Below are 20,385 nucleotides of genomic sequence, written 5' to 3'. Positions count from 1 at the left end.
TTGTTGATGTTCTTATTGGTAGGGTTTCGATACTGGCTCTTTCGAGTGATTGTTTTGTCATCTCTGTGGTTGCTGAGGGGCAGATTAATTTTTTTTGTCGATTTGCTTCTCAATACAGTAAAACCTTCTCTACCTTATGCTTGTAGTCATGTATTGAATTAGAGAGGTTATTTAATTTATTTAGTTGATTAGCTTAGTGTAGACACATGATTGTGTCTCCCCAAAAATCAAACCCAGTTATGAGTATCTTTCACGTCATTGAATATTGAACAAGGTGAAATGTTGAATGGTCTCGTGAATTCTTCTATTTTCTAATAAAAATAATTCATTTCTATTTTCGAAAATCATTCATTTTGTATCCAATTTATAAAAAAGTCCAATCCAGTTTAGTTTGGTCCATGATATGGGTCTAATAATTGTATACTTGTATAGGAGTTGAAAAGAGTTTCCAACGATATATTATAAGCCCGATTTCGAGTTATAACGAAGAAGTTATGGCCAAAATACTAAACTGGGTTATAAATAATTTTATATACGAACCAGTGATCATGTGGAGGGTCCATTTGTTTTAATTGTATTCCTAAAGTCATTAGGATTTATCTTAATCTTCTAGAATCTTCTAAAAGGTTATTTTAACTTCTAATGGGATTAGAATTAATAATTATAATTATATTTTATTTTTAGAAAAGATAAAGAATTTTATTTGGAATAAGACAAGTATTTTAAAAGATTAATTCTGATTTAATAAAAGATAAATACGGACTCCTCTTAACCCAATTTGATTGAAAAAGGGAAATACGTACGCGTCTTATCGTACTGTCGCTATCGCACTACGATAAATTCCATCGCGTTACGATAATGTCCATTGCGCCGCGATGAAGTCCATCGCGACGCGATAACTCTGTCACGTTGCGATGGAACCATTTTACTGCGAGTCAAATTCTGACTATTTTCTATCGTTTATAGACGATTTTTCTCTATAAATAGGGTCTTTTTCCTCCGTTTTCAATCATCAACAATCATCTATTCTTTCTCTCTCTAATATAAAAGCTTATTCTTCTCTCTAAGCCTTTCTACACCTTTTTTCAAAATACACCATTCCTCATTCACGAGACTTAACACATAACCAAGGTCGAAGTTGCCTTAGACCTCGACGTGAAAGGTTGATAGTATCAGGGTTTGGTCCCAAATCTAATTTAAATTATAATTACTGTTGTTTAATTTAATATTTTCCTTGAAGTTACTAACGTGTGTATTCTTTTAATAGAAAGAGATATGACACTTCAAAGTAAGTAATTTAATTACTTAATTATTCTTTTGATATAAAAATCATATTTAGATTATTTTATTAATTTCTAGTATCATATTAGGATGCTTTTATTGCTTTCTACTATCATATTTAGGGAATTAACTAATATTTCTAATATCATGTATTTTTCTAGTATCATGTTTAGGGAATTAATTAGTATTTCTAATATCATGTATATTTCTAGTATCATGTCAAGAATAAAGCTTTGATTTTTATTGTTTATTGACATGATAGGAATTGTTACTAATCATGTTCGTATCATGCCTAGGATCTTGCTATATTAATAATATGCTTTGATGAGATTATGATTATTGTTATGCTTGATCACGCTCTTTCTTGCAGGTTTAAAGGGAATTTGTACTTGAATCACGCTTAATTAATAAGATAATTAATAATTTTAAATAAAGCTAATATGATTTTAATTCAAGTGATCACCAATAATAGATTTATTTGTGCATTAATAGTCAACCAATATAGTTTAAACAGGTTTAGGATTAATATATTGATTGTATGTTAATTGGAAAGCGCACATGTATATCAGAAGAACAATATAGAGGCCTATTTAGAGTAGATTCAATCTTTTAGGTTGAATTTGTACCTTGATCCCCGAATACCCAGCCATAGTTCAAGACCACTATGGAGCTAGCGATCTCTATGGTTGTGAAGGGGTGTAACCTTCACCTCGTGGACGGTTTACAAGTTCCTAAAACTTGTTGACGACTCTTTTACTCTACCTTCCTTCTCTTTGGATGCCACCATGCTTGAATGCATGGTCACAAAGGTGCTCAAAGTTGGGTGACTTGAAATATTCCCTACACTTATTGAAGTGGAAATTAGTGATCTTTATCACAGAGTAGTTTTTTGTTCTGAATATTTGAATAGAATTAGTTTGGAGGAGTCCCATTAGTATCTATGTTTTTGGAATGTATCTTCTATATGAGTGATAAAGGTTTAACATAGGTTGAAATTTATAGGCAATGGATATTGTACGAAATGGAGCCGACACCGGTAATAATTAGTTGTTAAAATACCTTAAGTTGTTAATCATCAGATCTATCGATTCGCATATCGACTTAATTACCTTAACGTCCCTTCTCTTGGCCACGTGGAGAGTTGCTCCAGATCATGTAGGCACCTGCTGCCTACAAGGTCGGTTTGCCACCTATTTTGATAGGTGGCACCTGGTTTGTTATCTCCCTATAAATACCAAGGCAGAATTTCATTACAAAGGTACAATCTCTCTCTAAAAATCATTTTCCTACTCTTTCCTTAATTTTTCTAATCAAATTACTAACTTTAGCATTGGAGTGGTTATCCCCGGTTCAGGTAGCTAATTTGTGCTGACTGTGTAGGTGCTTAATTGGATGGTAAACCTTTACCAACCCCAGGAATCTCGATATTAGTGCACACCTGGAACAATTTGCGCTAAAAGGAGGGAAAGTAATAAATTCTATCGTCTAAAGGACCTCCTATAGTCATGGAAGGAAACAATGAAATTAGAGACAAGTGACAGAAACTGAAACAGTAATTATGACACCGGAATCCTTAATGTCAATGTAAGCAGAACTTTAAATAGTATAACGGAGGATGTGGTGAAGGATGAAACTCATCTCATCCAGAAGGATCCTGCGAATATACCGATAACGCCCGAACAAAATTGATCACTAACCCTCGACCCTCTGGATGAGTTCACTCTATTGAAATTGGAGCTAACAACCAAGGTTATGTGAGCAATGTCCGAAAAAAGAAAAGTAATCGCCGAGGCAACGATCGACACAATAAGAGGAAACTATGTGCCATCCGCGCCTGTGTTCGTCAGCCTTGAGAGTCGGTTTAACCAGGTGTAGAAATCCATTTCTGTCTCCCCAAAACCAAACTCGGTGATGAGTACTTTTCACGCCGAATCATAATCGAATGAAGTGAAAGTGTGGAAAGTCTAGTGTTGCGGATAGTTTTAATTTCTTTTCTCTCTGTTTTTGAAAACCTATTTTAAGAAAATAGCCATCCAGTTTGGTTGGTTCATGGAAAGGGTCCAATAATAGTGTAGTTGGATGGGGCTTGAAAAGAGCTTTCCAACGATAAATTATAAGCCCAATTCCGATGAATAATGAGGAAGTTATGGCCAAGTTACTAAACTAGGCCCGGTTTGAGCCTTATATGCGGCCCAATGATCTAGAGGAGGGCCTAATATGGATTTATCATTCCTAATGCAATTAGGAATTGTTTTAGTCTTCTAGATTCTTCTAGAAGGTTCTTTTCATTCCTAATTCAATTAGCATTGATAAATTGACTTTTGTTGACTTTTTAGAGTTTCAATCAGAATAAAAGAGTGTTTTTAAGGAAAATACGATTTTATCCTCCTATACGGTCAAATTTTATCTGAATTTAGAAAATGCGTAAAAAAATTGATTAGCGCCTAACGCCAGTCATTAGCGCCTGGCGCTAAGCCTGGCACTAACCTTTTCTAAACTAGCCTTTTGCATACAGAATTCCTCATACATTAGCAATAGAAACACCTAGCCAAGTTCGAAGTTGCCTTCGCCCTAGACGTGAAATGTTTTAATTTCTGAGGGTTTGGTACCAAGTCTCTATTTCAATTATCTAATTTAATTATTGTTTATTATTTTCCTTGAAATTACTGACGCGTGTATTTTGTTATTAGAAAGAGATACGAGGCATCCAAGTAAGTGTTTTAATTTCTTTATTGATATTATGATATATAAATCATGCTTAGGTTATTATTATTCCTAGCGTCATGTTAGGGTGTTTTGATCTTCCTAGTATCATGTTTAGGATAACAACTATACTTTCTAATATCAAATATGACAATTATGATTCCTGCGATGCTTCCTATTTTCTTCATAATATTCATGTTAGTATTATGTTAGAGTTAAAGCTTTAATTTTTATATTTAGTGACATGCTAGGGTTTGTTATTAATCTTGGTAGTATCATGCCTAGGATCTGGCTATTAATATTATGCTTCAACATGATTATTTTAATCATGATCATTTTAATTATTATTATTATGATGATTATTATTATGATGATTATGATTATGATTATTATTATGTTTGTAGACATCCATTTGTGTCTCCCCAAAACCAAACCCAGTGATGAATACTTTTCATGTCATTTGATTAAGTGTGAAAAGTCTAGTGATGGGGATGTTTTTATTAAAATATCTCTTCTTACTGTTTTTGAAAATATTTCTTTTCTTTTCTTACCTTATTTTTGAAAAATGTGTATTCCAGTTTAGTTTGGTCCATTATATGGGTCCAATAATAGTATAGTTGGATGGGCTTGAAAAGACCTTTCCCAGGATATATTATAAGCCCAATTCCGATGAATAATGAGGAAGTTATGGCCAAAATACTAAATTGAGCCCAAACCGGATTTTACCTACGACCTAATGATCATGTTGAGGGTCCAAAGGTTTAATATTATTCCTAAAATAATTAGGATTAATTAGAAGCTTCTATAAGTTTCTAAAAGATCTTAATTATCCTTTTTGAAAAGATAAGATTAAAGAATTTGAGTTAAATAAAATCTTTCCTTTTTTAAACTTTCCTTTTTCTTAAATCCTAATTCTATTTGAATTAAAGATGTTCAAAGACAGTCAGATTTTATTTTCTTGCCTCATAATATTTATCCAAATTTTATACGGTTGGATAGATCTTAAAATTATATTTCCAATGATGTATTATAATATTAATTCCGAGCTATAACGAAAAAGATATGAATGAGATACAAAACACTATCCAAAACTGATACCGTCCCACTATTTCGGCCATATCTTTTTATCTAAAACATATTTTAATCTAATTTTTATTGGGTTAGAAAGTAGACTTCAAGAGATTTCCAACAACATATTATATGCCTTATTTGGACTTCTGGATCAAAAGATATGATAAAAACAAAATCCGCAAAAACTGTTGTCCACCGAGTTCTATTTCGATTCGAATTCGGATTCTTTTCTTATTCTTTGACCCTCTTTTTTCTCTATAAATAGAGTCATATCTCCTCTTTTTCAATCATCAACTTTCATCAAGAATTTCTTGATTCTCTTTCCCTCTTTCTAACCAAGCCTTTTACAAACACAATTCCTCATACATTAGCACTAGACACACCTAGCCAAGTTCGAATTTGCATTCGCCCTATACGTGAAAGGTTTTAATTTCTGAGGGTTTGGTCCCAAATATCTCTTTCAATTATTTAATTTAATTGTTATGATTATTATTTTCCTTGAAGTTACTAACGCGTGTATTTTGTTATTAGAAAGAGGTACGAGGCATCCAAGTAAGTGCTTTAATTGTTTGCATTGATATTATAATATATAAATCATTTTAGGTTGTTATTTTGATTCCTAGTATCATGTTAGGATGTTTGATGTTTTGATTGACAACAATGATTCCTAGTATCATGTTTAGGGTAAAGGTTATAATATCGAATATGCCTATTATGATTAAAAGTATGATGCCTTTTATGTTCTTCCTAATATTCATATTAGTATCATGTTAGGGTTAAATCTTTGATCTTTATTTCTTAGTAGCATGCTAGGGTTTGTTATTAATCTTGTTAGTATCATGCTTAGGATCTTGCTATTATTATGCTTTAACATGATTATTTTTATAATTGTTATAATAATTGTTATTGTTATTGTTTTTATGTTGCTTGATATTTATTGTTATTGCTTGATCACGCCTTTTATGCATGTTTAAAGGGAATTTGTACTTGTAATCACGCTTAATAAGATAATTAATAATCTTATTTAGGGTTAATTTTATTATAATTCAAGTGATCACCAATAATAGTGTTGTTTATGCATTAATGTTCAACCAACATAGATAAACAAGTTTAGGGTAAACCTAATGATTGCATGTTAGTTAGGAAGCGCACATGAATACGATCAGAATAAAGTAGAGGCCTATTATTAGGGCAGGTTTAATCTCTTTTAGGTTGGATTTGTACCTTCATCCCCGAACGCCAGTCTTGGTTCCAGGCCTATTGGAGTTGACGATCTCCTAGATCGTTAAGGGGTGTAACCTTCACCTCGTGAACAGTTTACAAGTTCCTAAAACTTGTTGGCGACTCTTTTGCTCTATCTTCTTTCCCTTTGGACGCCGCCGTACTTTAGTGTATGATCACAGTGGGGTTCAAGCTAGGGGTAATGCTTGAAATATTCCCTACAATGTTGCTTGATGATTATTATTGTTATTGCTTGATCACGCCTTTTATTGCATGTTTAAAGGGAATTTGTACTTGTAATCACGCTTAATAAGATAATTAATAATCTTGTTTAGGGTTAATTTGATTATAATTCAAGTGATCGCCAATAATAGATTTATTTGTGCATTAATATTCATCCAACATAGATAAACATGTTTAGGGTTAATCCTAATGATTGCATGTTAGTCAGAAAACGCACATGAATACGATCAGAATAAAGTAGAGGCCTATTATTAGGGCAGGTTCAATCTCTTTTAGGTTGGATTTGTACCTTCATCCCCGAACGCCAGTCTTGGTTCCAGACCTATTGGAGTCGACGATCTCCTGGATCGTTAAGGGTGTAACCTTCACCTCGTGAACGGTTTACAAGTTCATAAAACTTGTTGGTCACTATTTTGCTCTAGCTTCCTTCCCTTTGGACGCCAGCATGCTTTAGTGTATGATCACAGTGGGGTTCAAGCTAGGGGTGATGCTTGAAATATTCCCTACACCTGGCAACATGACAACCCGGCCCAGCCGCAACCCCAAGAAGTGGTAGTACGCCAAGGTGCGCGACCTCTTAGGGCGTGCAGGTAGGAGACTCAGAGACTTATCGGCAAGAAGCCAGTGGTGGGTCGTCCCGACGTGTGCCCAATATTGTGGTCAGCCCGAGAATATCCCCATTTACTCAGGAGATCCTATGAGCAAATGGAAAAAAATCAAAATGCTATCATGCACGTATGACGACAAAGAAGACCCCAGAAGATATATGACGGCCTTTGAAAGCCACATGTTATTATACACCGACACAGACGCTGTGTAGTGCAAAGTGTTCCCAACCACGCTAACAGGGGCTGCCTCAGACTGGGTTTCCAACTTGGAGCCCGGTTCCATAGACTGTTTTGAAACCTTGGTAGAATTATTTACTACAACAAAAGGTGGAAAATAGAACACATGATATACAACTGTCAAGTTAGATAGGCGATTTCTAGGATCATATAGACTGCCTATGTTAGCCGAACGTTTTGTATGTTGAATCATATAAAACACCTGTCTCACATAACAGCTCTATTATTTTTTTTATTTTTTTTATTATAAAAAGTTGCTTTACAATATAGAATGCCTTATAACTTGACCGCTCTATTTTATTTTGATTTTTTTTTTTTTTTTTAAATGAAAACTAGGAACCCTAATTGTTGTCCTATTTATTTTTCTTATTTCTTTAACACAACGACCGCTCAAGTTTACTCTCTCATCTCTTCCTAAAATATTTCCTCTCTTCTCCTCCTTATCAGATTTAATTAACTCCAATCAAAGGAGGTAAAAATGTGAAATAAAGGAGTGGTTTATATTCACTCACAATCATAGTGTTTCATTCCGAAAATGAATTGTTGGGAATCTACAACAACTCGATCAGATTCTCATTAGTGGTTTATATTCACTCAAAATCAAGCTTCCGCCATATCTAATCTATTTGTTAACAGGTAATTTCAAGTTTTTTCATTGTATTCCACCTAATTAGCTAAATATAATACAAATTTATTTGTATTTTAGAACCAAATTAGTGGCTTATTTAAAACAATTTATTTAGTTGTGATGATTTTTGAAACATATGCAAAGTTAAATTGCATTATTTAAGAAGTTTTAATATACTATAGAAAGGAGAAGAGGAAGAGCGTGGAGAAGTTGGGCCAGGTTGACATTGTTCGTAACCGTTTAGTGTCTCACCTTGTGGGTTATAGACCACCGATTTCGATTGATTTTTATCTTTCTGTATAGTTGATTTTTAGATCTAGATACTCTACTCCGTATTATTCTTGTAGGGGATACATAATTCACAAGGTTTTGAAGTTTGAAGAACCTCTACAATACAAAGGAGACTACCACTAAGTATTAGTGAATCAAAGTTGGCATGCATTTCAAATTGAAGTTATGGACAACTGGATATTGGGGTAGCGCTTATGGAGCTAGTGGAAGTGAATATATCTCTGAAATTAGACATTACTTTATTTTAATTTTGTATATTGTATATACTTGAATAAGTGAATGATGGTTAAGTTGGTTCACTTAATAAATTCATATGTTTTGTAGTTTCTAATTTCCTTCATTATTTTTCTATATACTTTTTTTTTCTTTTCCAAATGAGGGCTAAGCACATTTATTTAATACTTCGTAAAAAAAAAGGTTACAATATCAGTTCCTAAAATATAGGCGTAGCAAGAAAATAGCAAAAAAAAACATAATTTAAAATAAAAAACGTTAGCGAACGGTTATCTAAACATAACCGTTCTCTTTTTAATTGTATATAGAACGGTTAAATAGTTTGACCGTTCTATATTCCTCCATTACTTTTCAATTTTAGGAAGGGAAAAGAAAACAGTTGTGACTAAGAACCATTCTCTCTCTTCCATTATACAAAACGCCTATTAGAACCGTTTTATATACTTTACACATCACTTAGCAGAAGAACGGTCCTAAGGCTTTATATAAAGCCTATTATAACAGTTCTCTAAGCCCTTTTTGTAGTAGTGATTTATAGGCCAATACATACGTAACAGCGCAAGACAGAGAATGTCGGGAGAACTTATAGCAGTCAGGCAGAGAAAAGATGAATCGCTTAGGAATTTCATCAGGCGTTTCAGCAATGAAGCCAATACCATACCAAAGTTACAACAAGAAATAGCAGTAAAGAGATATATGGCACAAAAATCCTTCTCGAATTTGGGTACAACGTTCGGTAAAGCGCATGATTATATAAAGAGTGAGGAGCTCTTAAATACTAGCAGCCAAATTGCATGAGCTGAACCCTCTTGGCAACAGAATGATAGCGTAACACCCAAAACTCATGATAGACACCTACTTTTGGCCTGTTGTCTCAAAAGGAAGTGCGATGATGTTACAAAAATCCGTTCTTCATGCTAAATCAAAGTTGAAGTGTTTAGGGACTATGAAATGCATTTTGAAGTAAGTTAAAACCCATATTTGAGACCAAGTTATATTAGAGCCTTGTCCAATTACTAATTAGGCCTAAAACGTGCTCATACATGTTTTAACTTGATTTATAACGGACCCAAATGCGTCAATTGCAACGGATATTACATTGTTGATAACCGAGCCAAACAGATAAAACAAAATCATATTTCCATGAATGGCCTATACAGATGGACACCCCTTTAAAATATCTTTCCAACGGTACATTATAATCCCAATTCCGAGCTAATACGAAGAAGTTATGATCAAAACACTAAACGGGCCCTAAAACCGACAACCTTCCCCTCCAACGGCTATATCTTTTGATCCAAAACAAATTTTAACCTAATTCTAACAACATTGGAAAGTAGACATTCAAATATTTCCAATGATATCTTACACGCCTTAATCCGACTTTGCAATTAAAAGTTATGGAAGTTTTAAAAACGCGTTTTTGTATAAGGCAAACCGCACCCAACGCAACTCGGTGAGTTGCGCGCACCTGGCGTACGCGACTCATTGAGATACGCGCGGCACCCAGCGCGACTAAGAGATTTGCGCGCGCCACCTAAAGGAACGAGTCTAAATCCTTAATCCTAGATCCCTATGCCTATAAATAAGGGTCTTCGTTCAACCCGAAAGGGGACCGAAAAATCAGAATTCAAAACCCTAAATTCTGAAAACCCTAATCTCTCTCAAACCTTCTTACTATCACACTAGTTTTTTCTCTTTATTCCCAAATAATATTCAACCATAATCCATCCATTGAAACTCGTAGAGGTACGAAGAAGATATAAAGTTCATAAACGCATAAGAAGGAGATTTAGCATAAAAGAAGAACCGTTAGTTTCCTAAGCACTTAGATAAATAACTTTTATTTTATTGTTTAAATAACTTTAATTGATTAATTAGTGTTTTTTGATCACTTAAACAAACTTTTAATGAACTAATTCTCACAGTATTCTTTCGTTAATCAAGACTAGAACTTGATAATTAATTGTTGTTTTATCACTTAAGATAAGGCAAATATTGTTTATTTTGTTCTTTACACGAATATTGACTAAATAAGAATAACGACTTTTGCAATGTAATTCCTACGTGATTGACGCTAGTAAATAAAATCAACTAACTTAGTTTTTAGGAGCCACATTACATATATGGTTTGGCAATGAAATTCTGAAAAAGGAAGAGCTAGTAGAGGCCGTAATTAGGGCTAGAATAGCGGTTCCTCCCTAAAAGGAACGTTATTTTAGTACCCTCGCTCCCAAACTTATTTATGGTACATGTAAACCAATTTGGGCATGGGTAAACTTACGATTCGTGCTAATTATCCCTTGAACTCTACTTGGGAGAAAGGCATGAACGAGGTTTATGAGTTTTCCTAAAACTCATTGGCAACTCCTACTTGTTTTTTTTACAAAAAAGCGTGATGAGAGTATCATTTCTAATTCAAGGTCTCCTAAACAGTCAGGAATTCAAATCCTAATACACCCTAGCAAGTGTAAATTTCTAGGCTTTTAAAGGGCCATGGAAATCTAAGGAGAAGGATCCCCTACGATGGGAACATCCTCCTTACAGTGGCGACTCCACTGGGGACTTAGAGGTTACAAGATTAGTTCTTAGTTATGGTTCAAGGTTTTCAACACTAGGTTGCCTATGGATTGTAACGAGAATTAACTTAGATAATCTCTAGTTAGAGAGCGAGACTCGAATGCACAATATCTTCCTTTTTCACAAAAGTAAAAACCAAACAAGCAACATTGCATCATGCATAATCATAGCACACTTTAACCATTGGGGATTAGCTCATTAACTAGGGGTTGCCAACACTAGGCTATTATCCCAAAATCAACAACAATCATCCCACCCATATCGCCAACAAAATGTTAGGAGATCTATGTCATGGGTCAACACGTTGAGTGATTGATTCATGCATCGTCACTTAAGATATGATACCTTTGGACACCCAAGCCTTGACCTTAGTATGACATTGTATGCTTTGATGGTTCCTTTTATGTGCTTATGTGATTACATGAATATGTGCTTCGTGTCTAATCTAACTAATTCCAACTTGTTACCTAGATATATAATAAAAAAATTTCGCAAAAATTATGGTTCGACCTAAAAAAAAAAAAGAAAAATTGTCGAACCTACTAGGTGGCACGCGCAACTGTCAAAGTTGCGCGCGCCCTCCAAGCGCAAGTTCAGAAGTTGCGCGCGGCACCTTCGCGCAACTTTGTGTCTTGCGCACGCCCACTGTTTAACGTTGAGTTTGACTCATTATGAACAATATCATATGGATAAAACGATATTACCGCATCAAGATTAATCGTTAAGTAGGCGCTACATACAAATATCTCTTTCGCTAACAACGTTGTCTAACTTAGTTACCTTTACTTTGATCGTCTTTTTTGTTTTTTTTTTCTTTTTTTCAAAAAAAATCAAAACAATGTTTTTTATCGTTCTTTTTTGCGTTTTTGCAAAAAAGGAAAAAAAACGCATGCGGCAGATGCTACTCTTGAAGTTGCACTTTCTACCTTAGCGCAAGACGAAAAATTGCGCACGAAACTATTTTTGATTATGATGGTTCGTTTACGTACTTTATAATCAAACTAATGACATTAATTTTTATGAGGTTCATCATTAGAAGTTCGCATCCCTTAATAGGAAGTCATCAATATGTTTATTCTTAGACATGCCTATTTTCGTTTTCATCATGTTTTAGTTGTAAATGATCAACCTTATTTTAAGAGTATAATTTATTTACCTCTTCTATGGTTTAAAAAGAAAATCCCAAGAACCTTACTTGGGATGTTTGCCTCACAAAAAAAGAGAGAAATAGAACGAAAGAAAAAAGGGCCATGGGCATCTTATTCAGGAGAAGGATCCCATACGATGGGAACACCCTCCTTACACTCATACTGGCGGGGTAAATAGATTGCAGCAGCAGCAAAATAAGCAAAGAACAAATAGGCCAAACAAAGGTTTAGGCTGATACAACAATTACACACAACTGAACGCACCTAGAGCTGAATATACTCGGTAAATCAACACATGGAAGATTGGAACCGACCGGCGCCAATAACAAATAAAGGCAAGGATGTAAAGAAGTATTGCATGTTTCACAAGGATTTCGGTCATTATCTTGAAAAGTGCATCCAGTTGAAGGAAAATATTGAAGACATTATCAAGAAAGGGCACCTATCTCAATATCGATCTCAAGCGGGGCCAAGTCGACAACAACCCGCACGAGGCAAACGGAATACCAAAAGCAAGGTGACCCATCCATGTAGGATGACACTTATCGACAAGTTGATATAGTGGTATACCGACAAGGTCATGTGCCACCTAGGCATAAAATCACTATAGATTTCATTACCGGTGGACCTATACAGAGTCTCTATAAGCAGAGCGAAGAAAAGCTTGTCGGAGTACAAGCACATTGTGAATGCTCTAGGAATAGAAGATCGACCTCGACCTGCCACAATTCCTTCCGTGTCCTTTTCGAAAGCTGATGTCAAGGGTATTTGTGTTCCCACATGACGATCCGCTAGTATTTATACTAACAATAAATGGGTGCAACATCAAGCGAGCATCAATAGACGCGGGGATCTCCGCTAACATCCTGTTCACAAAGGCATTGGATGCCATGATGATTGGCCGAAAGTATTTGACGTTGGTCCCATACTTATTGGTTTTTATGGTTCTACAGTCAGGCTTGAGGGTGGCATAACTTTGCAAGTCTGAATTGGTGAAGGTGTTGTAGCAAGGGATTTTATGACCGAATTCTTAATAGTCAACGTACCCTCAGCGTACAACACCATTATCGGAAGACCGTTGATCCATGTTGTGTAGGCTGTAGTTTTGACATATTATCTTACAATGGTGTATGTATCAAACACTGATAGGACAGAACGCGTTAGGGGAGGCCAAACCATGGCGAGAGAATGTTATGTGTCGGCATTGAAGCAGCCAAGACGACAACCACCCACTAACCAAACCAGCCAGAAAAGAGAACGAACTTCATCCACACATGATCTGGCAACGGAAAATTTTGATACAAGACCCATGACGGTGCCTCGACCACTACTAGGATAGGGAACCGTCTCAAGGAACCATCAAAATAGTGTTACAACCAAGGGTCCCGGACCGAACGGTGAAAATTGGATCTGACATGGATACGGATATGCGATGCCATCTAATTGAGCTCCTACGAGAAAACACAGATGTGTTTGCATTTTCGGCCGAAGAAATTCCAGGGATTCATGCACCCTGACGTAATGGTGCACAAATTGAATGTGGATAGGATAGCAAGACCAATAAGGTAGAAGAAAAGGAATTTCTAAACCGAAAAAGTTGAATCCATACAAGCTGAAGTTAACAAATTTCTAGCAGTAGGGTTTATAGAACCATGTACATATCCTAAATGGTTAGCTGATATGGTAATGGTGAAAAATCCATCAGGAAAAATGGAAATGTGCGTCGTTTCTCGGACTTAAACAAGGCCTGCCCAAAAAATTGTTATCCCCTGCCTAGGATAGATCGCCTGGTTGACTCCACTTCTGGCCATGCCTTACTGAGTTTTATGGATGCTTTTTTGGGATATCATCAGGTCAGCTTATATTCCTAACATAATAAGGCGACATTCATAACGGACGCCGACGTTTACTGTTATAAAGCAATGCCATTCAGGTTACGAAATGTGGGAGCAACATATCAAAAATTGGTGGATAAGGTCTTTGCAGATTAGAAGGGGAAAATGTTGAAGTATATGTAAGATGAATCCATTGTAAAAAGCAGATTGGCCATAGATCACATTGCAGATTTGAAAGAAACCTTTGATGCTCTCTGACGTTACCGAATGAAGTTGAATCTTAAGAAGTGCGTTTTTAGCGTTAGATCAGGAAAGTTCTTGAGTTTTATGGTCAGTGAAAGGGGAATAGGTGCAAATCCAGATAAGATTGAAGCCATCCTCAGCTTACCGCAACCAAAATCCAATAAAGACATACAAAAACTAACTGGCCGCATTAACGAGGTTTATTAGCAAATCTGCCGATAAAGCCTTACTATTCTTTGTAATCCTCCGCCAAAATAAAACTTTCTCCTGGGGCCAGGAGAAAAGAGAAGGCGCTAGAAGGGGTTAAGACCCACCTCCATTCATTATAGACAATAGCCCAGCCAGAAAAAGGAGAAACATTACAGTTATACATCTCGACCTCCCCAAAGATAGTGGAAGCATTGTTGGTAGAGCGAAAGAAAGTGCAAATGCCCATATACTTTGTGAGTCATGTATTGAACGTTGCAGAGTGAAGATACCCGTTAGTAGAAAAAATCGCATATGCGGTTGTGATAGCAGCGCGGAATTTAAGGTCATACTCTGACACGCATACAATCAAAGTTTTGACAAATCAACCGTTAGAGAAATCTCTTCAGAAAATGGAAACTTCTGGTCGCTTGCTTAAATGGGCAATAGAGCTATCGGAATATGTATTAGTTTATAAGCCAAGAGTGTCGATAAAGGCCCAAGCCTTATCCGATTTTATTGTGGAATCATCCTAGACTGAAGACGAGGATGACATAAAAACTTGGAAGGTATCTATTGACGACTATGCAGCCTCAACCGGACGAGGAGCTGGAATTATCATAATGTCTCCGTAGGGGGATATATTTGAGTACGTGATAAATTTTAAATTTAAGGCCTCTAACAACAAGGATGAATATTAGGCAATGTTGGCAAGGGTCCAGTTATGTATAGCAGTAGAAGCTAAAAGAGTTGAGTTGTCAACGAACTCGCAACTAGTAGCAATTCAGTTCAGCGGCGAGTACAAAGCCCAAGAACCGACGATGATAGCCTACTTGGAAAAAATCAAGAGCATAACTGCTAAGCTAGATCACTTCGAAATTAATCTAATACCACGTGCCCAGAATGCACAAGCAGATTCACTAGCAAAGTTAGCGAGCTCAAGCTATAATGACCCGGAGCGTACTTGTAGGGAATATTTCAAGCATTACCCCTAGATTGAACCCCACTGTGATCATACACTAAAGTACGGTGGCGTCCAAAGGGAAAGAAGATAGAGCAAAAGAGTTGCCAACAAGTTTTAGGAACTTGTAAACCATTCACGAGGTGAAGGTTACACCCCTTAACGATCTAGGAGATCGTCAACTCCAATAGGTCTGGAACCATGACTGGCGTTCGGGGATGAAGGTACAAATCCAACCTAAAAGAGATTAAACCTGCCCTAATAATAGGCCTCTACTTTATTCTGATCGTATTCATGTGCGCTTTCTGACTAACATGCAATCATTAGGTTTAACTCTAATCCTGTTTATCAATGTTGGTTGAATATTAATGCACAAATAAACTATTATTGGCGATCACTTGAATTATTATCAAATTAACCCTAAAAAGATTATCAATTATCTTATTAAGCGTGATTACAAGTAGAAATTCCCTTTAAACATGCATAAAAGGTGTGATCAAGCAATAACAATAAATAATCATCAAGCAACATAATAATAATCATAAAATAAAAAATTCATCATAAAATTATTATTAAAATAATCATCATAAAATTATAATAAAAACAATTATAAAAATAAATCATGTTAAAGCATAATAATAGCAAGATCCTAGGCATGATACTAATCAGATTAATGACAAACCCTAGCATGTCACTAAACATTAAAGATTTAACCCTAACATGATATTAACATGAATATTAGGAAGAGAATAGGAAGCATTGCAGGAATCATAATTGATTTAAGAAACTTATTCTTTACCCTAGACATGATATTAGGAAGATCAAAACACCCTAACATGACATTAGGAATCATAATAACAAACTAGACATGATTTCTAAATCATAATATCAATTAAACAATTAAAGCACTTACTTGGATGCCTCGTACCTCTTTCTAATGACAAAATACACGCGTTAGTAACTTCAAGGAAAATATAATCAAACAATTAAATTAAATAATTGAAATAGAGATTTGGGACCAAACCCTATGAAATATCAAACCATTCACGTCTAGGGCGAAGGCAACTTTGAATTTGGCTAGATGGTTCAATTCTAAGTCTTGTGAATGCAGAATTTTGTTTGTAAAAAGGTTGGTTTAGAGAGAGAGAGAGAATAAGTTTTAGCTTTTGAGAGAGAAGAGAATTAGAGAGTTGTTGATGAAAAACGGAGATTTTAAGAGGCTATTTATAGAGAAAATCAGCCAAAAAGATAGAAAAACAAATTAGAGTTTCAACGAGGAAAAAACAAGTTAGCGCCAAGCGTTAGGCTTACCGCCAGGCGCTAATGTCTAGTGTTAGGCGCTAATTAATTCTTTCACGTGTTTTCTAAATTCAGATAAAATTTAACTGTACAGAAGAACAAAATCGTATTTTCCTTAAAAACACTCTTTTATTCTAATTAAAACTCCAAAAAAGTCAACAAAATTGTTTATCAATGCTATTTGAATTAGGAATGAAAAGAACCTTATAGAAGAATCTAGAAGACTAAAACCATTCCTTATTGCATTAGGAATGATAAATTCATATTAGGCCCTCCTCTAGATCATTGGGCCGCATGTAAGACTCGAACCGGGTCCAGTTTAGTAATTTGGCCATAACTTCCTCATTATTCATCGGAATTGGGCTTATACTATATCATTGGAAAGCTCTTTTCAAGACCCATCCAACTACACCATTATTGGAACCTTGCTATGGACCAGCCAAACTAGATTAGCTGTTTTCGTAATATAGGCTTTAAAAAAAAAACAGAGAGAAAAGAAAAGAAATTAAAACTATCCGCAACACTAGACTTTCCACACTTTCACTTCATTTGATTATGATTTTACGTGAAATGTACTCACCACCGGGTTTGGTTTTGGGGAGACACAAGTGGGTGTCTACAAAAGCCTTCACTTTGACTGAGTTTGGAGAAACGAAAGTTTCGAAAACAAAAGTCAAAGTATCGATAGGGACGGAGAATGATTCAGAACGTTCTGCGATCCTAAATCATTCTTGTAACGCCGATACCTGCAAACTAGCGTCAGTTAAAGAAAATGAGAGATTTAAAAAACGCGTATCTTGCACCGTCGAGCACACGTCTCTAAAAGTAACTGATTTGTTGCTGCATTAGTCGTTATGACAAACTTCCATAATCTATGGAACGCCATCTTGCTGTTTTGTTGTTTACTCATCTCTGAACAATGGAGCTTTTTTTTATATGTCCACGCGCCTCTGAACAAAGAGATTCTTTGGATAGGTTCACGCGTCTCTGAACAAAGAGATTTTGAATGATATGCCCACGCGTCTCTAGAGCAAAAGAGCTTGATAATAGGATGCCCACGTGTCTCTGAGAAAAAGAGCTTGAAAGAAATGTCCACGCGTCTCTGAACAAAAGAGGTTGAAAGAAATGTCCACGCGTCTTTGAACAAAGAGCTTCTTTTTTATATGTCCACGCATCTCATAACAAAAGAGCTTGAAAATAGATGATAATATTTCGAAGAAAACTTCTGAAGACAAACGCTTGTCGATCTTTAAAGCTCGCTTGAATTTTGCTTCCGTTATGCCAGTACGGCGATGCTTTTGATGCTTGTAAACCAGTATGTCGGTGCTTGAATTGTGAACCTGTATGTCGATGTCTTGCGAGGAGCCAATGTTTAGGCTCTTTTAGCTAAGTGAGACGATCTTTCGTCAGGTCGATCAAACCGACTACTTAATCATGTTAAATTGCTTATAGGGGCTAACTGGCGTACCAAGGAACCCGAAATTGCTGAAAGAGGTTGAAATAACTGCTCTGAGTGGTTGAGCGTTCTGTCGCCGCTGCAATGCCTCTAGCGCCGTGATCTGGCTCTGTAGCCAGACGCTGGGATGTAGCGCTACGCGCTGAAATCTGTTGCCAGACGCTAAATGTTGTCGAGTCGGGTCTTCCCTTTTTTTCTCTTGCTGCCGCTGGGATGCACCTGTATTTATCTTTGACTGTAGTACTTTGCCAATTCTTTAATTATTTTAGGGTTGACCTAAGGTTTAATGTCGCTTGACTCATTAACTTGACACAACTCAAGGTATAAAATTGACTCGCTGTGATTGACTCGAGGTTGACTTGACTCGAAGTGAAATGACACTTGTGACTCATGACCCGTGTGTGCATTGTATTGTGATCGTGCGACTCGAAAATGCAAAAATGAAAAAATGCAAAAAATTTCCGTCATTTTTGTGTAGGGTACCGACTTTCTCCCGAAAAAGAAAGATGCAAAAAAAGAAAGAAGCGAAGTTTTTTAAGGTGTATGTTTAATGAGCTTAATCCGTTAACGTTGTCAATCATAGTACAAGGATTGTAACATCTTAGACTCTCTGAGTTGACTCGATAATGAAAGTATTTAGGTAACTTAGGCGCGGAGGCTAAGTACTTCATACTTTGTGATGTAATGATGATTGATCTTGATATGACAAGGCATGCTTCAACGTTGTGTTAAGATTTCATGAGAAAGGGTTCCTAAGGGAAGTATATTTGGTCATGTATCTGTGATGTGTGTGAAAGTGATTCTAAAGTTAGGCCGCAAGGGCTAAGTGTGCGGGAAAATATATTGAAAAGAGTCAAATGGTGGTGACTCTTAGGCTAGGTAAGCTAATGATATAGGGATCAAGCCCCCAAGTCTAGATCTAAGTAAATAGGGATGAGCATAGGAAATCCCTTGATATGATCATGGTGTTTGAATGTGAATATGAATGCATGTTTATTACGGCCGTACCTCGATGTAAGGTTGCCTACGTATCCGTTAGGAATCAGGCCGAACATAGCTCTAGCCGAACCTCGCACAAGTGTGTGTATACCTCAAAAGTTCTTTTTAAGGGTTGTAACGTGGTTAGGCTAAAGGTTGAAGAAGAAAGAGATAAAGGCTCAAGACCCTAGATAAGCCTCCAAGGAGTGCAATTTGCTTTTGGAATCTTTATATTTTTATGCTTGAGGCTTTTGACTCTTTTTTTTCAGCTCTCTTTTTTTTGCTTTAGCATTTATTTTATTTTAATCAGTGTGGGCAATCCCTATCATGCGGTCTATCACTCACTTGGCATTCATGTTTCTCAGGCATAGTACCGAGCACTTGATAAGAGACGCAATCTGAGACGTGTTCATATCGAAGACATGTTCATGTCAAAGACATTGGAACACTTGCCCTTTTGTACATTTTTATTATTTTTGCTATTTTATTTATTTGCGCTATTTCAATCTTTTGATATACTCAAGCTTTGGTTCTTTAAAAAATGCATAAGTTGCACACCATCCCATCCCAAGGTTAGGTTGATATAGGTTGAAAGATGAAGGGTCTATCATTAGACCAGGCGCAAAGTGGTTTATCAAAAAAGGATTGCATATTATAAGGGTGAGAAATGATATGATGTGGCTACAAGGGGTGCCTCAAATCATTGCTATATCTTGTGCTTAATTCGACATGGATTTTTATTTTTATTTTTATTTTTTATTTTTTAATTTTTTTTATTAAAATGTAATGCAATGCGATGATCACATGTAAGGAAATAAAATGCTCATTTTATTAAAGGAAAGGAAATAATGATCCTACAAAATAAATCTAAGGAGAATAAAAATGTGCCTATGCTAGACTTATTGGGGAAAAGGTAAATAAAAAATAGAAAAAAGATAATGAAATCTTGTCGTTGAAGCTTGCCTCTTGTCCCTTGGCTCATCATCACTTGGTGTTCTTGCCGACGAGAGGTATTGGAAGCCTGTTATTGTCGATCAAATATTGGATTGCTTCCTTTAGCTTCCAACAACTCTCAGTAGTATGACCCCTACCTTGATGGTACTTGCAGCGTACATTTGGGTTCCAACTAGGCAATCTCTTCTCAAGTGGGGGATCTTGAATGGGTCCAATAGGAGTAATGAT

The sequence above is a fragment of the Chenopodium quinoa genome, unplaced genomic scaffold (assembly GCF_001683475.1).
Source record: "Chenopodium quinoa cultivar QQ74 unplaced genomic scaffold, ASM168347v1, whole genome shotgun sequence".
NCBI classification, from domain to species: domain Eukaryota; kingdom Viridiplantae; phylum Streptophyta; class Magnoliopsida; order Caryophyllales; family Amaranthaceae; genus Chenopodium; species Chenopodium quinoa.
This window is presented reverse-complemented; position numbering follows the sequence as displayed.